Raw genomic sequence first — 24,389 nt, forward strand, 5'->3', positions numbered from 1 at the left:
TAAAATTAAAAAGTGTTTAAAATTTTCTATAAAACATTGTTGGCAAACACAAGGCAGTGTTTTGCTGAAAATAAAGCATTTATTTTGTGTCACTAGAGCTTGGTCGCACTGAAGTAAATTGAGCTTCATATCTATTCCCATTTTTGAAAACATATTATTTAAGATCAGGTGACCCTAAGTCCTCTGGAATAGGCTGAGGGTTACCTTGCTTACTGTACCCCAAATCCTGAGTTTCAAACTAATATCTCCTCTCTTGTATCTTCAGGAGCTCATACCTTTTAACTTTGCAACATTTCCTTCACTCAATGTTTATTGAACACTTACGGTCCCAAAACAGTGTTACTGTTGTCAGAGTGGAAACTGTGAGTTCAAGTGACAAAAGTAAATATCTAATATTTAGCTAATGCTTAGATACTACTTTTATATTTATAATTTTAAAAAACAGTTTCCACAGAGGCAACTGGGTGACTCAGTCAGTTAAGCGTCCAACTTCGGCTCAGGTCATGATATCATGGCTCATGAGTTCAAGCCCCACGTTGGGCTCAGTGCTGACAGCTCAGAACCTGGAGCCTGTTTCGGATTCTGTGTCTTTCTCTCTCTGCCCTCCATCACTTGCACTCTGTCCCTCTTCCTCTCAAAAATACATTAACATGAAAAAAAAATTTTTTTAAGTTTCCACAGGACAATATGAGTAATTGTAGCATTTGAAAGCGTTTTTTAAAAATGTTTATCAAAGTGGGGCGCCTGGGTGGCGCAGTCGGTTAAGCGTCCGACTTCAGCCAGGTCACCATCTCGCGGTCCGTGAGTTCGAGCCCCGCGTCAGGCTCTGGGCTGATGGCTCAGAGCCTGGAGCCTGTTTCCGATTCTGTGTCTCCCTCTCTCTCTGCCCCTCCCCCGTTCATGCTCTGTCTCTCTCTGTCCCAAAAATAAATAGTTGAAAAAAAAATTTAAAAAAAATGTTTATCAAAGATATTTAGAAGTTTGTTGTTTTTGAGTTTAAATTACTTTCGATATGGATTAGATCTACAGCATGGGCAATGTACGTATTTTTCACTCTGCTAAACTCTTTTTAAAATTAGAAAATGTTAATTAAATATTGTCATTCATTAAAACTTACAGGTCATGAAAGAGATAGTGCCAATATCTTATTTGTATAATGTTACAAGTTTATTAGGAATTTTGCCACTGCTGATTTGATTCATATGTAAATTGACTCAAAGTAAAATTAACCTGTCACTCCTATAATTATTAATTATTCAATTATTTTATAGGCAAGCAGCAAAAACTAAAAAGAATATTAGATATATATAACACCAGAAATCAATTAGAATATTATTTACTATACAAGTAATTATGGTTTTGATCTCCATTTATTTTACTGTAATACTATATTATCAAAATATATAATTAAATTTATTAATCATCCCTTACATAAAAGAGAGATGCATGGAACAGCTAAATTAAGGAAACCACAGATCATGGCAGTGTTAATTTCATAATATGGTAATAACCTCCAATGTCAAGAGCATGGTCTCTGCCTTCCTATGCAGCTCATTTATAGCTTTGTTTATGATTCACCATCTAATTTAGGACATCTCTAACACAACAATTCTCATTTGTTTTTATAAAAAAGAACTTAAAGATTGCAAATAATGCTTTTTAAAACATACTCCCTCCCCTGTAAAGTACTCACTGTTTTTATAAACACAATCAATTGGGATGAAAAGTATATTTGATGGCCTCTAAGCAGTCATATCCTGAACATTAGCCGTGGCATGTATAACATATATTTAATATCTACTGGAAATTATAAAACATCAATGTGCTAGTCTAAAAAAAAATGTTCCCAAAACGTAGCTAAAAGAATACGGATATTCATTCAAACCTGGTTTCAACACAGGAATTTTTCACTTAGTAACAGATGAGTGTTAATCCGAGCCTCAAATTTCACAAAAGGAATAGTAACTTTAAAAAAATGTTGTGAAAATTAAAGAAAAGCATAGGGACTTAAAGAATAATGACCAGGAAACCTGGGTATTTCAGTCAGCTGAGCGTCTGACTCTTGATTTCAGCTCAGGTCATTATCCCAGGTTCATGGGACTGAGCCCTAGGTTGGGCTCTGCACTAAGCATGGGATTCTGTCTCTCTCTCTCACCCTCCACCTCTCTTCCCCCCCTCACACGCATGCTATTTCTCTAAAATAAAACAAAAAAAAAATTTAAATTAAAAAAAAAGAAAAAGTAATAACCAGTAGCACTCTTAATGTATTAGGATAATGTATACCACAAGTGTGCAAGTATTGAAATTTATCTGGGACTAGATGGAAATATACTACTAGGAATCCAAGTGTTTATATATACCAGTTATATCCAACTTGCTTTTGTAGCAAAATTGTGTGTGTGTGTGTGTGTGTGTGTGTGCACAGCAAGAAAATAAGCAAATATAATAAAGGACATAAATTTTAATTAACTTTGAAGTTTAAGGTACATTGTCTAAATTAGTTTGCAGTAATAGATTCTGAGTCTTTTTGAGATATAAATATTTTCCTTAAATAGAACTGTTTAATTTCTGGATGCACTTATCATGGGTATATGCTGCCCAGTTTTGTTTTAGTGAAATTCTCTTAGATTAGAATTCCATTGCCTTTATCCTAATCTAGAAATGAATAAGGCTCTTAACTTTAAAAAAAACTCATCTTTAAAGGTTTATTGACAAAATTAATATGTGAAATTACATTTCAAAAGATTTAGATTATATAATTCTATATTTGTGGTTTAGGAGAGTAATGCAATGAATATAATCTCAAACTTTTAAGGTGGTACAGTGAATAATTTTGCCACACCAGGGTTTACTTAAACTTTAATTTCCTGAGGTCAATTAATTGCAGGTATACTACACAATTTTTAGACATTATTAGGCACATAATTGTGGTGGTTAATTTTCCTGATCTACCTCTGTGGTCAGTGTAAACAACGGAGAATGTAGACTGTCACTTGAAGAAAATCATTTCCCTCATTTAGTCAATAAAGAATATATTGTAACATAATATGTAAGTATAACATATTTGTAATATTATAACTATAATGTATTACAGGATAATAGTGCTTATTCCCAGAAGAATATAAACACTTTCTTTTCCAGGATATTACTACTAAATTTTCTTTTTTGATTACTTACCCTGAAAGAAGGCATCATGTATCAACTGTAGCTCTGTGGATGTTCCTGAAATATGCTTGGCCTCCTTAGAAGGATAAAAAATATCCTGCTATCCAAAATACATTTTTCAGTGCATTTACTATTTAATTTAAAGGCTAGAATCAAGGGGAAACGCATCACTTCTACTTTTTATTTTCAGATATTTGTAATCGGAGAAGACTCCATGCTTAGGACATTCATACAAGTTTAAATACAGATATATACAATAAGCAAAAACATGGTCCAAAGAGATGAGTAGCTAAATAACAAAAGGATGAAAAATTTATTGGAGCCGCTTTTTAAAATTTTATTCTTCAAGCCAATGGCTCACATAGCACTGGCTGTAAGGAGAGTATTACATACGTAATTCAGCACATAAATTAGTGATACCAACAGTTTAGATTTCTTCATCAAACTAATCACCTTGATATTTTAAACTGAGACTATATTGCCACACATTTTGAACAGCAAAATTCTATGTAGTTGAATAAATGGAGAGTATTAATTGTGAACATATGCATAGCACTATCTTTGTATTCTAATGAAGCAATGAAATAGAATAAATATTTTCACATGTAAAATCTAAAGGATCATCACATAACCAAAATGAGTGAGACTTTTTCTTATATAAATATTTTGAAGTTTGCCAAACAATAAAAATTTAGCTTATATTATTGTAATAATACTAATAGATGTGTTTTTATTTAGTCTAAACTCATCTAATGTAAAGAGGAAGCAAAAAAGTATTTAGAGACCAGTTCTATAAATTTAAGTACTAATTAAGTACTACACTCAATACTAATAATCTTAGTACACACATAAGAGAATAAATATTAATTAATTAATTGCTGATAATAGTGGGCATGAATTACATTGTGCAATGATTTTTTTTTACAATGGCAGCATTGCATAGTGAATAGACTCTATATGGGAATAGCAGTTATGAAGACTATTACTTAGTCTGAATCTATCAGTAAATTATTCTAGTTTATTTGTAAAATAATGGCACTGAACAAAATAATGTCGAGTCTTCTCTGGTACTAAATTTCTATGACTTTAAGGTTTATTCATGCAAAAAACAGCAACAGATTATTTGTTATAAATATCAAATATGCAGACAAAGATTATCCTCAATAAATGATAGTTTAGTCTAGATGCCATATCTGTCAGTCATGGTGCAGATAATGGCTTTGCCATTAAGAGACAGTAAACACATTTTAATATAAAATTAGCTTCCTGATTGTGTTTACCTGTCCATTATTTCTTTTTAAATGCTTTTATATAGTATGAATTATAATGTGCACTTATAAATAATTAAATGTTTATTAAATTTTTCTGTGCCCATGTCTGTAGTGTAGAAGCATTTAATGTCAATTTTATAATATTAATTATGAACGAAGGCACCAGATTGGCTACTAAACATTTATATTGCAATTATCTTGCATGGATGGATACATTGTAATTAGTTAAAAATTTACTGTCAGAAGTTAATTGTGCTTATATGTGAAATACAGAACCTAAAACCTTACTTGAATAATGTGGTAGCTTGAAATGGTTGTAGTTACGTTGGACAGATGCACTATTACATGTCTGAGATAGATAATTCTTTGCCATTTTAATCATGTCTGTGTATATCAGAGGTCTGAACTTGATTCTAAACTTTCAGACAAATCTGTACATAGTGAAGAGTTTAACAAAGCATCATGTAAAAACAAAACAAAATAACAACACAGAAACAAAAACCTTGAGATGAAGGGAATGGAAACAAAGGGCTTGTAATATTAGAAATAGGAACTGTTCATGTTAAGTCCAGAAAGAGATATGTCAATCACATCATCCTCCTGCCAATTTTGATCAAATTCATACCTGAGACTTAAGATGAAAGGGTTGACAGTATTTTTTTATCATAAAATCTTGCAGGTAAAGTGAATGTGTATTAATTAGCATTGGTTCCAGACATCTTGGTAACTTCAGTTTACAATTACTATAAAAATGTGTGTCCTTCACCATAGTCTATGTCCCCAGTGTGAAGCATTGCCAGCCCATCTTTGAGATGCAGAAACAATGTTATCACCTTTTGTAAGCATAAGTGGAAGCTGTAATCAATTTGATTGATGAAACCAGTTTATGTGTATTACTTTGTTTTGTTTTTAATAGCAGAATCAATCGAATTTATCTTCAGAGAAAGACTGATTAAGAAGAGTTAGATTTAATGAAGGAAATATGGCTGATAGATCGAAATGTAGGAGTGGATTCCCCCCAATCTCTCCTTTTTTAAGTTTTTTTAAATAATTTTTTGTCACATTGGTTTCCATACAACACTCAGTGCTCATCCCAACAAGTGCCCTCCTCAATGCCCATCTCCCACTTTTCCCTCTCCCCTACCCCTGCCATTAACCCTCAGTTTGTTCTCTGTATTTGAGTCTCTTATGGCTTGCCCCCCCCCCGTTCGTAACTTTATTTTTCCCCCTTCCCCTCCCCCATGGTCTCCTGTTAAATTTCTCAAGATCCACATAAGAGTGAAAACATAGGGTATCTGTTTTCTCTGACTGACTTATTTCACTTAGCATAACACCCTCCAGTTCCATTCACATTGCTGCAAATGGCCAGATTTCATTCTTTTTCATTGCCAAGTAGTATGCCACCGGATATATAAACCACATCTTCTTTATTCAATCTCTTTATGGGGTTTGGAAACAACACCAGAGATCCTAATATGTGACTGTAGTACTTTTAAACCTAGCCTACTGTGATTTTGGGGAGAGCAACTGATTAAGTATGGCAGCAGAACAGCCTACGACTAAATAGAAGTGATTTGGGAAGTTGAATTAAAAGGAAGAAAAAAATTACTCAGGTAGCTAATAAATTCAATAAAGTGTTTGTGTGTGTTTAATAATATATGAGTATAATTATTGTATTACTTTTTTTTTTAAGTTTATATATTTATTTTGAAAGAGAGAAACAGAGACAGCATGAGCAGGGGAGGGGCAGAGAGAGAGAGAGAGTGAGAGAGCCCCAAACAGGCTCCGCACCACCAGCACAGAGCCCAATGCCGGGCTTGAACCCACAAAACTGTGAGGTCATGACCTGAGCCAAAACCAAGATCTGGACGCTTAACCGACTGAGCCACGCAGATGCTCCATTATTGTATTACTTCTAATAAGGATTTTCACATTTAGTTGTTGTAAAGTCCTTTTGGGAATTTAAATCTATGTTTCAGTAAACAAGAATGTAACATGAAAGTTTATTAGGCTTACATGGAACGTTTAAGCACATTTTGAAATCTAATTACATACAATCTGCTTTACTAAGGTATTAGTATAAACTATACTTTTGTTGTCCCCTAATACCCTGAAGGAAAGTTTTCCTTGCAGAATAGACTATTTTCATGAAATAAGAACATATGGCTGGGTTTCCAGGAGTGGCAGATGCTTCATGTTTTCTTCACACTAGCCCCAAAAGTCAAAAAACAGCAAAAAAAGTTCTTGTGTCTCTCCTCAGATGACAGAGTATAATTTTATCATGAGAGATAAGATTAAAAAAATATAATGTACTTTAAGTTTTTTGATGAACCATTTGAAATATTAGTAGATTAAATCAAGAAATTCCTTCTTTCTTTTTCTTTCGATTTGATTGTTTTCTAAAACTCTCTAGGTAAAAAACACTCTTTGATTTTCTTTTACAGAAAATTAAATAATATTGGATCATAAACATTCTGACATCTTTGCTTATCCTAAGAGTAAAATTGAATAGCTCTTGGTTTGTTTAATTCCTTAATGACCTCTCCCAAAAGGTTTTTAGCATAGATTAAACATAGAATTTTTAAGGTAAAACAGACCCCTATTAGCTTATTATACTTGCGTTACATTTTTGCTTCGCTTTTAGCTCCTATAAATAACTGATCACATGTTTGTCCTTTAAAAGATATTTGTAAATAAAATAAAACATAAAAATTGCATGTATGGGTGAGACTGGACCAAATTCATATTATCCGGTGTAGGCGGATATTGGTGGTATCTCACTAATGTAGATGAGAAAAACCTTTGGGACCAGGGTATTTTATTATTTGCTTATTTTAAGAAACTATGCATTGTTAAGGAGCCTGGGTGGCTGTCAGTTAAGCATCCGACTTCGGCTCAGGTCGTGATCTCACACTTCGTGATTTCAAGTCCTGCGCTGGGCCCTGTGCTGACAGATCAGAGCCTGGAGCCTGCTTCAGATTCTGTGTCAGCCTCTCCCCCATCTCACACTCTGTCTCTGTCTCTCTCAAAAATAAATAAACGTTAACATATTTTAAGTAAAAAATTTTAAAAAAGAAGACTATGCATTGTCTTCTTTTCTGTATTATTTATCCAGGCAATTAATGATCTTCATTTGTTATCATGTTTTTTTTTATTCCAGAAACTTTAAAGCAAGTAAATTTTGAAATGGCAAAAAAAAAACCAAAAAAGAAAAAATATATTACATTATTTCCTAAAAGGACAATTTAATAAGTCAGATGACAAGTATATAAACATACATAAAGAAATTTGCAAACATATGTGGAACCTTAAAAATCCTAGAGTTGAGTTAGGCAACATTAGATAGATTAGAAATGAGCTTTTATGTGAAACTACATAGAATATTTGTTTTGTTTTGTTTTGTTTTGTTTTGTTTTGTTTTGTTTTGTTTTTAAATGGTCTGCAAGCAAATTTAAATCTTGCCATTTCTGGGAGGACCTTACTAAACCCAAGTCTATAGGACAACTTTATCTAGCAATATACACCTGCAAATCAATATTTTACTGGGTCAGTCAATGAGTGAAAATCTAGACACCTCGAGAACTTAGGGGTTTGTCTGGAACGCCAGTACTATCTTTGATTTGGGGTAGCATTGAGCCTATAGGAACCATTTCCTTATCTTTGACAACTGAATGCTTTCATAAAACTTAATGTTGCCTTAGATTCAAAACATAGACTGCGTATGTGCGTGTACGTGTGTGCATGTGTGTGCAGGCGCATGTGCTAATAGCAAATGTCACTGCTACATAATTTATTTCCTTGAGCTGAAATGTGTGTGTATGTATATACATATTAAATGGTATTTATTTCTAAATAGCAAAAACTCATATTGGGCATTCAGCATTCCAATCTAAAGTATTTTGAAGAAAATAATTTTAGACATAAAGATTTAAATGTTCAACTCTGTGTCCATTTTAAGGTTTCTCTTTGCCTTGATGTGTGTGATCTCCTGAACCAGGCTTACAAAATCTAGGTAAAAGCTTAATGATAGAAAAAATGAAAAAACAGATTCCATATAAAGTAATATAAATAATATTAAGTAATTCCATCAACCTAGTGACTAGATTTCAGGCTTAAGTCATATCAGAAAAAATAATTTACTTAGATTGTGCCTTTTTGTGCTTCCGGTGGATCTATTATCTGTTTTTTCTGGGTGACGGAAAAGATGCTGACAAATATGTTACGAGAGTTCGTGTGTTGTTGAAATAGCCATGACCCCAAAATGTGAAACGAGATTAGTTTTAGTAATATCTCAGGTATGTTAGAATTATTTAGTTTTACTTTTGCCAATCTTTTGAAGAGAAATGCTGAGAGAATACTGAAGGTATTCTTCGGAGATTAACGTCTGGACTCCCACTTGGAAAAGCAGCAAAAAGGCTTCATATCTTTTGGAGCAGTTGATTGTGCAGCCTAAAAAATTAATCTGTTTAGATCCCATATTTGAGTAATCTTGTGGATGACTCAAGCTGGTTGAACGTTGATATACAAAACCCGGATGCTAACAGATTTTTAAAATCAAACTATAAAAGCCACGGGAGCCTGATCTTCATATCTTCTGGCAAACATTTTTTTTTTTTCCTATGAGTGAGCTACATGGAATTTGCAGGTTACTTGGTGATAAATCAAAATATGTAGACTGATACATATATCAATTTGGTTTAGATCAGTGGGTCTCAAATCAGAATGAGAAACTTGCTAGGAAATCAAATTCTCAGACTCTACCACTCTAGATGGGTCAGAATGAATTAGAAACAGAATCGGAACTGAAACAAAAACTCTGGTTTAGATTCTAAGAACCTGTATGTTAACAAGCACTCCCGATTATTCTAATACATGCTGAAGTTTAGAACCACAGATTTAGAGAGTAAACACCACCAAATCAATATCGGTCTAAGAATCTATCTTCATAGTTGTGGTGTAAGTAATAAAGGGATTGATTATGACTTAACCTGGCCTAGTCTGCATTTGATTGTCACTATAGTTGTTGGAATACTAGGCAAAGGTAGCCTTTATATTTTGTCATTAAATGCATTAATAGACTCACTTTATTTGCAATGAATATTTTATATTGCAACAACTATTTTACATTGAATATCTTTGGTTATATCCAGTAGGCCTGGATTTATAGATGACTAAAAATTTAGTCTCAGGCTAATTTATTTTTTCTCTGTCTAATGGCTTCTGTGAACACATCATTGGTAATCTCTTTATTCTCTTATTTCCTACAATCGTGGTCTGTTGAGAAACCGATGGTCTACAGTTAATGAACTCTGTTTTCAAGAAATATTTATGTAAAAGACCTTTTATAATTTTTAATCAAAAGAACCTTGCCTATGCCTAAGGTACAAAGGCACTCTGTAATTATTGCAGTCTTATACAGAAGATTAAAAAACAAGAACTATTCTGAGTAATTACAACTAGTGGCCTTGACCACAGATACATTTTTATGGCACTTGGAAAAAAAATGCACTTTTAATGCAAACTGGTATGTGTGAGGATGCTGAGTCGTTGGGGTGGATGAAGGTCAGCAACTCGAGACTAACACAAATAAATATGAAAGGAAAAAGCAACTTTGAAAGAATACTTCATTCCCATGAAATTACAGCTTTTTAGCTCCTCTCATATAGATACTTCAGTTGAATTTCACCCTTGCAGCGTAACCATGCAACCTGACCGTACTGTTCTTTGAGTAACTAAATGCATTCACATTTTAATATAATTATTTCATATTCATTTAAATGATGAAAAATCTGCTATAATCACAATTTTAACATTTGCATATATGATAATAAATTGTGCTTTTGCCCAAAGTGTTTAAAACTATTTCACAGTATTCCTAATGTCTCATAATAGAGCCTATACGTATAGAGAGGAAAGTGTGCATTGTTCATGGGAGCTGGGCATTTACCAAATGTATTTTACTAATTTATCAAATTATTGGTATGCAAGTAAAAAGTAAAAGATGGTGTGATAGTCTGATTTTTATGACCTTAATAGCACCTCTTTTCACATTTTTTATTGGGCATTGGTATTATGGTAACAATTTTGAAAAAAAAAATTACTAAAAATCTATCATCAGAAAGCATAACATTATCAAATAGGCTTTGTGTAATTACAAAGACCAGTTACATTTTTAACATTCAACCTAGGTTATTTTTTGCAACTATTTTCTGGATGAAATTGAATTGGTCCTGTTAATCAGTTTAGATACAGCAGTTCTAAAAGGCAAAAATCCCTGTGTAGGCAGTATAGAAGGCTGCAGATTCTGGTTTCTGACTCTCAAAAACTTTCCTTGCAGTATTTTAAAGGAAAGTCGAGGAAATAAAGGGTTTATTCTTGAGGGATAATAGAGGGTTTCCCCTTTGAAGAGAAGTAGATTGTACTCTGAGCCTATCCTTCAGGAAGTTTGTTTGAAATGTTAATTAGAATAACTGGTTTAGCCAGGATTAGGACAAGAGCTAAACACCACAGACAGCAAGTTATCTTCTCCTGGGAATCTTTCTGTTTCAGTGACTGCCATGGGTTTAAAGTAGATGAAGTTACTGCATCCTTGCCAAGAAAAATGTCACAAAAACCACACCATCTCTGAATGTACCTTAATGTTTATTGTTAAACCGGAAACATTTTCACTTTAAAATTATCCATGTCTGGGAAAGTTCACAACTTCAATAACTGAAGTAATATGTTACACTAATGACTCTTAATTCATGATGTGTTTGTATATCACGTAATTTCTTCATATGAACAGTGCTATTACTTCATAGAGTACTTTTTCTAAAATGTATCTGCAGAGACAATACTTCCTTGATTGTTGGAATCTAAATGCACAAACTCTAAAAGCAATTCCAAATACTTAATTATTCATTGATTCACTTAAGAATTATTGAGACTTTAATTTGAGCCATGCATTGAAAAGTACAGACATGGGCCCTGATCTTACGGAGTTTACACTTCAGTGGAGGAAAGGGTACAGTCATAATATTGTATCATCCATGCTTAATGGAACTAAAGAAAGAGGTACTATATACGTATATACAGGTGGAGTGTAAAAAAAATAAGGAATTGATGATTAGAGGCAGTTTTCATGACATGAGCTTGTGTGTTCCAGTGCTATTCATTGAAATAGAGAAAGAGAGGGATAATTTAAATGTCAATAATTAAAGCTGTTATGAAAATATCAAGCCTTAAGTGGTTGCTGGATATTTAGTGGCGGTAGGCAGGAAGCAGTAATATATAAGAGCTTGGAACTCAAAAAATAGACTTTGTATGCAAACGTGAGAATTATCATTATTAAGATGATTATTTAAATGCCATGGAATAATCAAATAACTTTGGGAAAGATATCAACTGTGAGCATATATGGCTAATAAATATCTTAACCAACCCAAAAAGCAGTATATTAGAAAAGAGAGTCTTAGTGAAGACAAGGGGCAAGGATAGGCAGCTAAAACCACACACTGAGGTTTACTGTCTTCACTGAATTAGGCTTAGGCTAAGTGAATGAATGAATGAATGAATGACCTGTACAAACTAATGGTTCATAACTGGCCCAATTGGTTTGACAAGCGTGTCTTGATTATTGACCAAGGGGACTTCTACAGGTCTCCCAGTGAGTCCTCAGAACTCTTCCAAAGCCAATACAACTGGCAGACATTGGGATTCAAATCAGATACTCAGCCCAGCCATGTACAAAGATAGAGCTATGAGGAGTTTGGGTTATTTAGATGTCTCTCCTGAGACTCTTGTTGCTTACCTGCATTCTTTTTCTTTCCCTGTTCTCCACTGGTTGCCTTTAGATAAAAGCCTCACCTAAATATACACTGTGGAGCCTGGTAAATCTTTTCAAATATCCAAACTGGGTAAAATGGCGTGCTTGAAATTTACTATATTTACTGTTAGGCATGGAAAACGAAGCACTTGCTAGGCGAGTAACTTCATGGAGCTAAATATGACTTATAAGGAGCTACAATTACTTCTTCCAGGAATGATAACAAATCCAGGAATGCAGTTATAATCAGTCAGTGATCAGCGACAGTATTCGATTGAGTTTGTGATCATCTATAATCTTTCTCTACAATCTGGCTTTTGCACTAACCAATCAGTGCTACATATGTGTGGTAGGAATTGTCACCCTTACAACTTTTGAGTGTTTGATGGCAGCACTAATCTCTGGAATATTCCAAGGATTGTATTATTTATTATTGTTTATTGTCTTTATAGGACGAGAGGAGTTTGTTGGGGCTTCCAGTTGGGTCTTTTTACAATATTATCTCTAAATCCATGGACTAGGCAATCAACATAGGTTATCTACCAGTTAGTTACTAATTCTACTTATTCCCTCTATACATTCTGGAACCGGAGAAGTGAATATCAAGATGCGACAGCCCAGTAACCCACTGATCACTTGGGCAAAATCCATTTAATACTAACCTCCTAAGTCCTTACTCAGGTCAAAGTACTATCATGTGGTTTTGGATCTCTGGGGTGGAGGGTCATTTCAAAGGCAGTATCCAATAATTCACATTATACTTGTAGACTATCCATGCTCTAGCACAGCATAACTCTGAAAAATGATAATAGGAGTCTTTGGGAAGATGGAGAAAAGAATCAGATTATTCCTTTGACCCATTGCAGGGCACTTCAACGGAGTTAACCAAGAGGGAGGCTCGGGTGCTATGAACTTTACTGAACTATTTAAGAGTAAATTGCAGATATCATAAGTTTTTAAAACACATATTTCCTAACAACAAGAATCTTCTATAAGGCAACCAGTGTGAAATATTCAAATTCAGGATATTTGCTAGTATTATAATACTGTTATTTAATGTACAGTCCATAATTAAGTAGTTAAGTTTTACTAGTAGTGGCTTTTTTTTTTTTTAGCCTGGATCCAATCCTAGAATCATACATTGCATTTATTTTTCATGTGTCTTTAGTGTCCTTTAATCTGAAAGAATTTCTTAATCTTTCTTTTTTGACATTGATAGCATTAAAGAATACAGATCAAGTGAATTATTTTATAATGTGGGACATCGTAACATGTTCCATAATTTGTGTGTGCCTCACCGTTTCCTCATGAACAATCATGCTACGATCAGTAACAGAGTGGCTGAATTCATTATCCCCATATCCCTTGTGCATTCATTCTTTAGACCTTATTCCCTACAATAAGGTTGGGAGGTTCAGACATTTCCACATCAAAATGTGGAGGCAGGGGCGCCTGGGTGACTCAGTTGGTTAAGTGTATGACTTTGGCTCAGGTCATGATCTCACAGTTCAAGCGCTTCATCAGACTCTTTGTTGTCAACACAGCCTGCTTTGGATCCTACATCTCCCTTTCTCTCTGCACCTCCCCTGCTCTCTCTCTCTCTTTCTCTGTCTCAAAAATAAAGAAATATTTTTTTTTAAAATGGAGGCAGTCACTGAGTACAGGTATCAATAACCTACTTAACAGAGCCTATAAACTAGTCCCTGATGGTTGAGTTAAAATATTAAATTGCTTATCTGTTGATATCATCCAAGCCAATGTATTTGACACAATCAGGACTTGTATTCTGCTTGCCTTTGGCACCTTTAAGATGTATGCCTGCCTATACAGGCTTCTCAGACATCTGACAATAGAGATAGGAACACATTCTGCCAATAGGGCAGTAACACATTCGGCGTATAGGTTATCTCCTCTGAGAATCCTCTTTTCACTTCTCTACCTGGGATTTATTGGGCATTAATTCTCATTATGAGCCTGCAGTCAGTGAGAGATGGTGGAGGTCAGTCCCGGGGAGAATAATCATCGGTTTGTAAGAAAACTGCTTGAGGCCCAATCATTGAAGCTGTACTGCAAGGCAACCAGATTGCTTTAGCAAGTTGAAGTTTGTACCTCTCATTCCAATGAAACACCATTTCTTCCTTGGCTTCTCCAGTTACATAATTGCATCGCCTTTTTTTTTTTTTTTTTTTGATTCAACAATTCTATAAGTTTCTCAGTGTTCATCAAGATAAGTGTAATCTTAATCCCCTTTATTTCATCCATCCCTCACTGACCTCCCCTCTGGCAGTTACATTATTGCCTGTCCTTTGAATTAGCTCCTTACCTTATATTTATCTGAACCTTAATAGTATTCTACCAGCATAGATCAAATGGATCTGAAATCATCCCTTGAGAGAAAATCCAATCAGTAAGTGTTATAAATTATATCTGAAATATTGAATGTATTTTATTTTGTAAGAATTCATAATTACCCATCTCATTAATAATTTAATATTCAGAGATGTTGAAAAGCAAATCATGTTATTCATTGCCTATTTAAGAAGGAGTTTTTGTTTGTTTTTTAGAATACCTAATCAACGCACATTCGTACTTAGAATTCTAAACAGAAATTTATCAACTGATAAAAATCACAGTCATTTTTCCAATCTATTTTATTTTCTATTATAAAATGTATCACTATTTCTTTTAACAATCCCCATACTTTTCATGTCACAAGAATTTTGAAGAGCAAAGTATGTCAATCATGTTCTCCACATTCATGCAACTCCAAAAGATGAATTAAAACAAAATGTATGTCTTTTTAACAATGCTTACCTTAGCAGAGAGAAGCCACAGTTGTAAGTGTTAAAAACTTTTATGGAATCAGCCTATCTATGCTATTTTCAGTATAAAAAATTAACCCTATAAACATATAATAGGATGATTATTTCATGTTTGGTTAAGTAAGGAATAAAAAATACTGGTACAGCTTGAAAACCAAAAACAATCAAACAACAAAGAGATTTATAAAATCTGCATTAGTTAGGTTTTAAAATACTTTGAATCTTACAAGAAAATACTGTGATTTAACATATTATGGTAGAAAGGATTTTCTGAAGGTGAATAATTTTCATACAACATTAAAATGTTCTTTTCCACTGTGATAAAATGAAATTATAAATATCACTATGATTATCCAGGAAGCATCTTGACTAATTATTGATGTTCATTTATTTTTGAGAGAGAGAGAGAGCATGAGGAGGAGAGGAGCAGAGAGAGAGGGAGACACAGAATCTGTCAGCACAGAGCCCAATGCAGGGCTCCAACTCACAAACTGTGAGATCATGACCTGAGCCGAAGTCGGGCACTCAACCGACTGAGCCACCTCGGTGCCCCTTCAAGTTTTTATTTAAATTCCAATTAGTTAGCATACAGTTTAATATTCATTTCAGCTGTACAATATAATGATTCAAAACTTCCATACATCACCTGGTGTTCATCACAAATGTTCTCCATAATCCCCATCACCTATTTAACCTCTACCCACCTTTCTTCTGGTAACCATCTGTTTGTTCTCTATAATTAAGAGTCGGTTTCTTGGTTTGCCTCTCTCTTTTTTCCCCCCAATGCTTATTTGTTTATTGTTTGTTTCTGCATATGAGTGAAATAACCGGGTACTTATTGTTCTTTGACTGACTTATTTCACTTAGCATTATACTCTTTAGCTCCATCCATGTCATTGCAAAAGGCCAGTTTTTATTCTTTCACAAGGTTGAGTAAATATTCCATTGTATGTATATACCCCCTCTTATTCATCTGTTTATCAGTCAATAGACACTTGGGCTCATTTCATAATTTGACTATTGAGGATAATGCTGTTATAAACATTGTGGTTCATGTATCCCTTTGAATTAGTAATTTTTGTATTCTTTGGGTAAATACCTAGTAGGGCAACTGCTGGATCACTGGATAACTCTATTTTTAACTTTTTGAGTAACCTCTATACTATTTTCTGGAATGACTGCACCAGTTTGCATTTCCACAAACAGTGTGAAAAAGAAAAAAAGAGAAGAGGACCCCCCTTTCACCACATCCTCACCACCACCTGGTCTTTCTTGTCTTATTGAGTTTAGCCATTCTGACAGGTGTGAGGTGATATCTCATTGCAGTTTTGACTTGCATTTCCCTGATGATCAGTGATATTAAGCATTTTTTCATGTGCTTGGTGGTCATCTATCTGTATGTCTTCTTTGAAAAATTGTCTCTTCATGTATTCTTCCCATTTTTAATTGGATTATTCATTTTTTGCATGTCAGTTTTTTTTTAAGTTTATCTTGAGAGAGAGAGATTGTGTGTGTGTGTGTGTGTGTGTGTGTGTGTGTGTGTGTGCGCGTGAGCAGAAAAGAGGCAGAGAGAGAGAATCCCAAGCTGGTTCCACACTGTCAGCACGCAGCCCGATACTGGGCTCTATCTTACAAACCATGAGATCATGACCTGAGCTGAAGTCAAGAGTGGGACACCTAACCCACCTTGCCACACAGACACTCCTGGGTGTTGAGTTTTATAAGTTATTTACATATTTTGAATACTAATCATTTATTGGATATGTCCTTTGCAAATATTTTCTCCCATTCTATAGTTTGCCTTTTCATTTTGTTGATTGTTTCTTCCACTGTGCAGATTTTTATTTTCATGTAATCCCAATATTTTATTTTTACTTTTGTTTTCCTTCCTCAGGAGACACATTTAGAAAGAAGTTGCCACAATTAATGTCAAAGAAGCTACTGTGTGTGTTCTTTTCTAGGATTTTTATGGTTTCAGGTCTCACATTTAGGTCTTCAATCCATTTTAAATTTATTTTTGTGTATGGTGTAAGAAAGTGGTTCAGTTTTATACTTTTGCATGTTGCTGTCTGTCCCATTTTCTCAACACCATTTGTTAAAAAAATTTTTTTTAACGTTTATTCATTTTTGAGAGACAGAGAGACAGAGCATGAGCAGGGAAGGGGCAGAGAGAGGGAGACACAGGATGTGAAGCAGACTCCAGGCTCTGAGCTGTCAGTACAGAGCCCGACAGGGGGCTCAAACTCACAAACTGTGAGATCCTGACCTGAGCCGAAGTTGGATGCTCAACTAACTGAGCTACCCAGGCACCCCTCTCAACACCATTTGTTGAAGAGACTGTCTTTTTTCTATTGGATATCCTTTCCTGCTTTGTTGAAAACTAATGGATCATACAGTTGTTGCTTCAGTTCTGGATTTTATATTCTGTTCTATTGATCTATGTGTCTAGTTAAAAATTTTTTTCATGTTTTATTTATTTTAAAAGAGAGAGAGAACACATGCACGTGTGAGCAGAGGATGGGAAGAGAGACAGGGGGAGAGAGAATCCCAAGCAGGCCTGCACTCTGAGTGCAGAGCCTGACATGGGGCTCAAACTCACCAACTGTGAGATCATGACCTGAGCTGAAATCAAGAGTCAGAGGCTTAACTGACTGAGTCACTGAGGCGTCCCAGTGTGTCTTTTTTTGTGTGTGTGTGCCAGTACTATGCTGTCTTGATCACTACAGCTTTGCAATGTAATTTGAAGTCTGGTATTGTGATGCCTCCAACTTTGCTTTGCTTTTTTCAAGGTTCCTATGGCTATTTGGAGTCTTTGTAATTCCAGACAAATTGTATGATTGTTTATTCTAACTGTGAAAAATGCTGGTGGTATTTTCATAGAGTTTACATTAAATGTGTAGATTGTGTTGGGTAGCATAGACATTTTGACAATATTAGTTCTTCCAATCTATGAGCATGGAGTGTTTTTTCATTTTTCCATGCCATCTTCAATTTCTTTCATCAGTGTTACTGTTTTCAGAGTACAGGTTTTTCGCTTCTTTGGTTAGGTGTATTCCTAGGTATCTTATTATTTTTGGTATAATTGTAAATGGGATTGGTTCCTTAATTTCTCTCTCTACTCTTCATTACTGGTGTATAGAAATGCAACAGACTTTTGTACATTGATTTTGTATCCTGTGACTTTATGAAATTCTTGTATCAGTTCTAGCAGTTTTCAGGTGGTGTCTTTTGGGTTTTCTATATATAGTATCATGTCATCTGCAAATAGTGAAAGTTTTACTTCTTCCTTGCCAATTTGGATGTCTTTTAATTCTTTGCGTTGTCTGATCGCTGATGCTAGGACTTCCGGTACTATGTTAAATAGCAGTGGTAAGAGTGGACATTTTTTGTCCATTGAAGATAATTGCCCATTGAAGATATTTTGATTACTGATTCAATTTGTAGGCAATCAATGTGTTTAAGTTTCCTATTTCTTTCTGTTTCAGTTTTTTGCTTGTTTTACCTTTATTTCCTTAAATCTCTATGTCCTTCTGGGGCTCAAACTCATGACCACGAGATAAAGAGTCACATGCTCTACCGAGTCAGCCAGGCACCCCCATTCAGTTTCACTTTTGGTAAGTTATGTTTTAAAAAATTTATACATTTCTTCCAGGTTGTCCAATTTATTGGCCTATAATTGTGTAATGATATTTTCTTATAATTGTTTGTATTTCTATGGTATTCATTGTTATTTCTCCTCTCTCATTTGTGATTTCACTTATTTGGCTCTTTTCTCTGTTCTTTTTGATAAATCTGGCTAGGGGTCTACAGTTTTATTAATTTTTTTCAAAGAACCAGATCCTGGTTTCATTTATGTGTTCTATAGTTGTTTTAGTTTCTATATGATTTATTTCTCCTCCAATCTTTATTATTTATTTCCTTCTGCTGGCTTTAAGCTTCTTTTTTTGTTGTTTTCTAGCTCATTAGGTGTAAGGTTAGTTTGTGTATTCAAGATTTTTCTTGCTTCTTGATGTAGGCCTATATTGTTATGTACTTCCCTCTTGAGACTGTTTGGCTGCATCCCATAGGTTTTGGACTGTTGTGTTTTCATTTCCATTTGCTTCCATGTATTTTTATTTCTTGTTTTGATTTTCTGGGATATCCCTTCATTGTTCAGTAGCATGTTGTTTAACTTCCATGTATTTTTAGCCTTTGCAATTTTTTTTTTTATGTTGACCACTAGTTTCATAACGTTGTAGTCAAAAAAGGTATATGGTATGGCTCAATCTCTTTGTAATTGTTAAGGCCTGTTTTGTGATCTAATATGTTATGTGTCCTGGAGAATGTTCTAAGTACACCTGACAAGAATGTGTATTCTGCTGCTTTAAGATGCAATATTTTGAATATATCTGTTAAATCCATCTGGTCCAGAGTGTCATTCAAAGACATTGTTTCCTAGTTGATTTTCTGTTTAGGTGACTTGTCCATTGATGTAAGTGGGTATTAAAGTCTCTACTATTATTGTATTATTATCAACGAGTTCCTTTATGTTTGTTATTGTTTTATGTATTTGGATGCTTTCTTGTTGGATGCATAAATACTCACAATTGCTATATCTTCTTGTTTGATTATCCCCTTTATGATGATATGGTGCCTTTTTTTTGTCTCTTGTTATAGTCTTTGTCTATTTTAAGTATTGCTTTAGGTATTTAAAAATTTAAGTATTGTTTAATGTAAGTATTGCTTAATGTAAGTATTTTAAGTATTGCTACTCCAGCTTTCTTTCGGCATCCATTTGTGTGATAAATGTGTCTCCATTCCCTCATCTTCAATCTGCAGGTGTCTCTAGGTCTAAAATGAGTCTCTTGTAGGCAGCATATGGATTCATCTTGTTTGTTTTTTTTTTATACATTCTGACACTGTATGTTTTTTATTAGAGCATTTAGTCCATTTAAATTCAAAGTAATATTGATAGATATGTATTTACTGCCATTTTATTACTTGTTTTGTCATTGTGTCTGAGATTTTTTTCTGATCTTTTCTTGTCTTTGTCAGTTTTGTTTTTCCCTCTGCACTCAGTTTCCTTTACTATTTCTTGCGGGGCTGATTTAGTGATCATGAACTCCTTTGTTTGTTGTTTATCTGGGAAACTCTTTATCTCTCCTTCGGTTCTGAATGATAACCTTGCTGGGTAGGGTATTCTTGGCTGCAGATTTTTACCATTCAGCAGTTTGAATAATTATGTCACTCCCTTTTGAATTTGGCAATTTTTCTGTTGAAAAATCTCTGGCTGGCCTTAAAGTTTTTCTCTTGTAAGTTAAGGGGTTCTTTTGTCTTGCTTCTTTAAGATTTTTTTCTTTATAAGTATATTTTGCAAATTTAATTACCAAGTATGCTTTTGTGTTGGCCTGCTTTTGTTGATTTTGATGGTAGCTCTCTGTGCCTTCTAGATCTGGATATCTGTTTCCTTTCTCAGATTAGGGAAGTTTTCTATTATTTCTTGAAATAAATGTTCTGCCCTCTTTTCTCTCTCTTCTTCTCTGGAACTTCTATAATATGAATGCTATTATGTTTGATGGAGTTACTGTTTCCTAAGTTTGTTCTTATGCTGCAGAATCCTTCTTTTTCTCTTTTGTTCAGCTTCATTACTTTCCATTACTTTATTTTCTAGATCACTAATTCATTCCTATACTTCTGCAAACAGCTTGCATCAAACGTAGTTCCAATTTAATTTTTTGTACTTTTCATCTCTGACTGATTCTTTTTTAACTCTTTTATCTCTGTGACAAAGTTCTCACTGATGTCTTTTATTATTTTATCAAGCCTAATGAGTATCCTGTGATTGTTGCTTTAAATTCTCTATCAGTCATGTTACTTATATCTGTTTCACTTCAATCTCTGACTATCGCCTTATCTTTTCTTCTATTAGGGATAAATTCCTCAGTCTTCACATTTTGTTTAAGTCTCTGCCTTCTACACGTTAGAAAAGCCAGTTATGTCTTCTTCTATGCAGCCTCTTCTCTACCTTTTTTTGTAGAGTTTGTTCTGTCAATCTTCAGGTCAATTTCTGGGGTATTTAAGATGATTTTACAGTTACCTAGCTGTATTTGTGGGATGAGGCAAGCCTAGGGTCTTCCTACCTCACCACCATCTTCCTCTCTCTCCTCTACTGACTAATAATTAAGAAATTAAAAGTATGTGATTCCTCAAAGTTTTGATGAATTAACATTAAAATTCAGAATTTATGAACTTAAGATACCTTCATTTTTACACAGGTAAATAATTAGGCATATTTAATTATTAGGAGATTTGAAACGTGTTTTTTTTAATTTTTTTAACGTTTATTTATTTTTGAGAGAAAGAGACAGAGCATGAGTGGGAGAGGGAAGAGAGAAAGGGAGACACAGACTGAAAGCAGGTTCCAGGCTCTGAGTTTTCAGCACAGAGCCCGAAGCAGGGCTCGAACTCTCGAGCAGTGAGATCATGACCTGAGCTGAAGTCAGGTGCTTAACCGACTGGGCCACCCAGATGCCCCGATTTGAAACATGTTTTTATAGAAAATGGGAGATTTATTTTATTCTCTTAAGAATACAGTGATGTGACCTTGTATACTTATTGCAATAACACATATTATGAATCCATGATTTATTATGAACATTAACGTTTTGAAAAGTTAAAAAAAGAATAGAAAGGGATGCTAAAACAAAAACTAAATGGTTGCTCCCTGCAATTATGAACAAATAAATTCAATATATTGTAAAATGCTGTTGTATTTTGAATCACATAAATATTTATTTCCTTACATTTTTGATTCCAAAATGAGAGCCACTTAACTTTGACATAAAGATAATATCTAAAAAATTTTCTACTAGTATGCTTATACAACTATTGCATTAATTTATGAATATTTTTAATAAGATTCTATTGTATTCAGCACTTCAGAGGTACCTCAAAATCTGCTCTATACCTAAGTGAACTAGTGAAACATGTTGATGATTGAAATAGGATAACTATTTAGTTTAGGTTGAATTATATCTCATTCTAAGTGTTAAGTCATATGCTGCTAAGGATCTGAGATGATGCACTCACTACATTCAGATATATATTTACATAAATATGAGTACAGATAAAATTACAGCTACAGATACAGATATGAAGATGAATATAGACATAGGTATAAATAGATACTAGCAGAAAGACCAAGTCTCTGGATCAGAGATCAGAGTTTATTTACTCTCAGCAGTAATAATGGGCAGTGTGTCATTGCAACATGGATTATTCTATGCATAGCGCCCTGCTGCAAAGTGATGAGAGACACATGAATAAGCTTACACTTACAAACTTGTTCTGTAGGAGACGGATTCAGGAGGATGAATTTTTGTGCTTGTGTAGAGGAAACACAGCTGCCCCCACACCCCTCCTGAGAAGGGGAAATAATTCTAATCTCCCCCATATAAAGACATTCTCTCCTCTACAAAAGAGGGGTAGAAATCTGGGTCTTCATCCTTTGAAATTTAAATAAATCTGTCTAGAGGGAAGATAGATAAGTGTCTGGAGTTTACAACCCAGGGTTTTAGCTCTTTTGAAATGTAAACACATAGGAAGATAACTCTAAATTTCTGGAGGGTAAGAACTGTTGAGTCACTCTTTTAACCCAGGTCGCTACCCTAGGATGCAGCCATTGAGTTGTTGGGGAGATAAGAGAAGGTTTATTATCCTTTGGATAGGATAACGAGAGGCAAATGGATGCACATCTAACACCCATGGCATGTAAAAACAATAAATGTTTCTGGGGAAAGTAAAACCAAATATTGTCCATCTTCTCAGCATATCAATTTCCATGTCTTAAGAGGCTAGGACTTTACAGAAACACTGCGAAATCCAGGGAAGATTTATCTTTTCACATTAAGTGCTTTTTATGTTTTGTGTAATAGCCCTATTTGTATTGATCTGTGAATTCATGAGCATGTAAAAAGCATAAAATGTCTCAAGTCAAACATAATCTCTCATGACTTTCCAGGGATTAGCTTGATAGAATATTTGCATTTCAAGATTACAATGGTATTTAGAATATAGTGCTATTCAGTCCCAATTGATTTATTAGTAATGTTGAATAAATGTCATGTTAATTTCTGAATGACTATAATCTACCATGGCAGGTTACATCTCCCATTACTCTGAATTTTGTTTTTAAGGGGAAAAAAAGTCCATAGTGTTTTATTACAGTAACTTTAGTTATATTATTCAAGTTGATGGCTAGAAAAGAGTTATTATCATTTACAAGGAAGAACAGAAGGAGGAATGAAAGAAGGGAGAAAAACTCCCTGGAGGCTGATTCTGTCAAGTGACAGCTAAGAGTAAGACTAGGTTATAGTATTCTCATGTAAACATAAACAATATTCACACAATATCAAATGATCAGGGTAAGGTCATTAGTATCAACAATAGATCAGGCCCATAATAGAACAAGCCCCAGGTCAGGGCATTCAGTGATTACTAAATTAAATATAGATTCTCTCTCTCTCTCTCTCTCTCTCTCTCTCTCTTCTCTCTTTTTCTGTTATAAATAACTCCTGTTTCTTTACCAAGGACAAGTCTAGCCCTATGTTGTGCTCTCCATCTTCTATGGCAAATGTGTTGATGTTAAGTTATCAATTACTCACTTTCCTGAAAGGATCCATTTAACAATTTACTTTTCTATAGTTTTGAAACAAGTTAAAAAACTATAGGAAGACACTCCCAACTCCCTCTTATTAAGATGCCCCAGGGTTTTGCATGGTGTGTGTTCTTCCTGCAAGCTAATAAACCTGTCTTTGAACACAGGTGTAATTCTGCTGGTCTTGGGGAAGCAAAGCATGAAATTCCAGAGAGAAGAAACAGCAAAATTAAAGGTTCTGCTATGGAGGCAGGTGTGGCTCATTTCAGGAAAAGGAAGAAATCAGTGTGATTGAAGCAGTTAGAATGATAGAGAAAGCCATGAGATGAGATCAGAGAGCTAAGCACTGACCTGAAAAAATAGGGATGGAATCCTGAAATAATAATGACAGCTTTGAAATTTACTCTGAATGAGATGGGATGCAAATTGAGGGTTTTGAGTAAAGTAGTGGTATTTATTATAAATTTAAACAGGATCATTCAAACTGATATATTCAGAGTGAGGTGAAAAACAGGTATATAACAGGTTATTGTAGCAATACAAATGAGTGGGGTCAAATTGTAACAGTTATTATAGATACATATTTAAAGTATAACCAATAAATTTATATCAGCTTTTAGTCCCCACGTTTACAACTGTAAAATGTTAGTTAATGGTTCTCATTTCTTTGCAGAGGAAATTTTTTGTGG

This window comes from Lynx rufus, unplaced genomic scaffold, assembly GCF_022079265.1.
Source record: "Lynx rufus isolate CCGP_SWC_20201006 ecotype Redwood Valley unplaced genomic scaffold, mLynRuf1.p SCAF_5, whole genome shotgun sequence".
NCBI classification, from domain to species: Eukaryota; Metazoa; Chordata; class Mammalia; order Carnivora; family Felidae; genus Lynx; species Lynx rufus.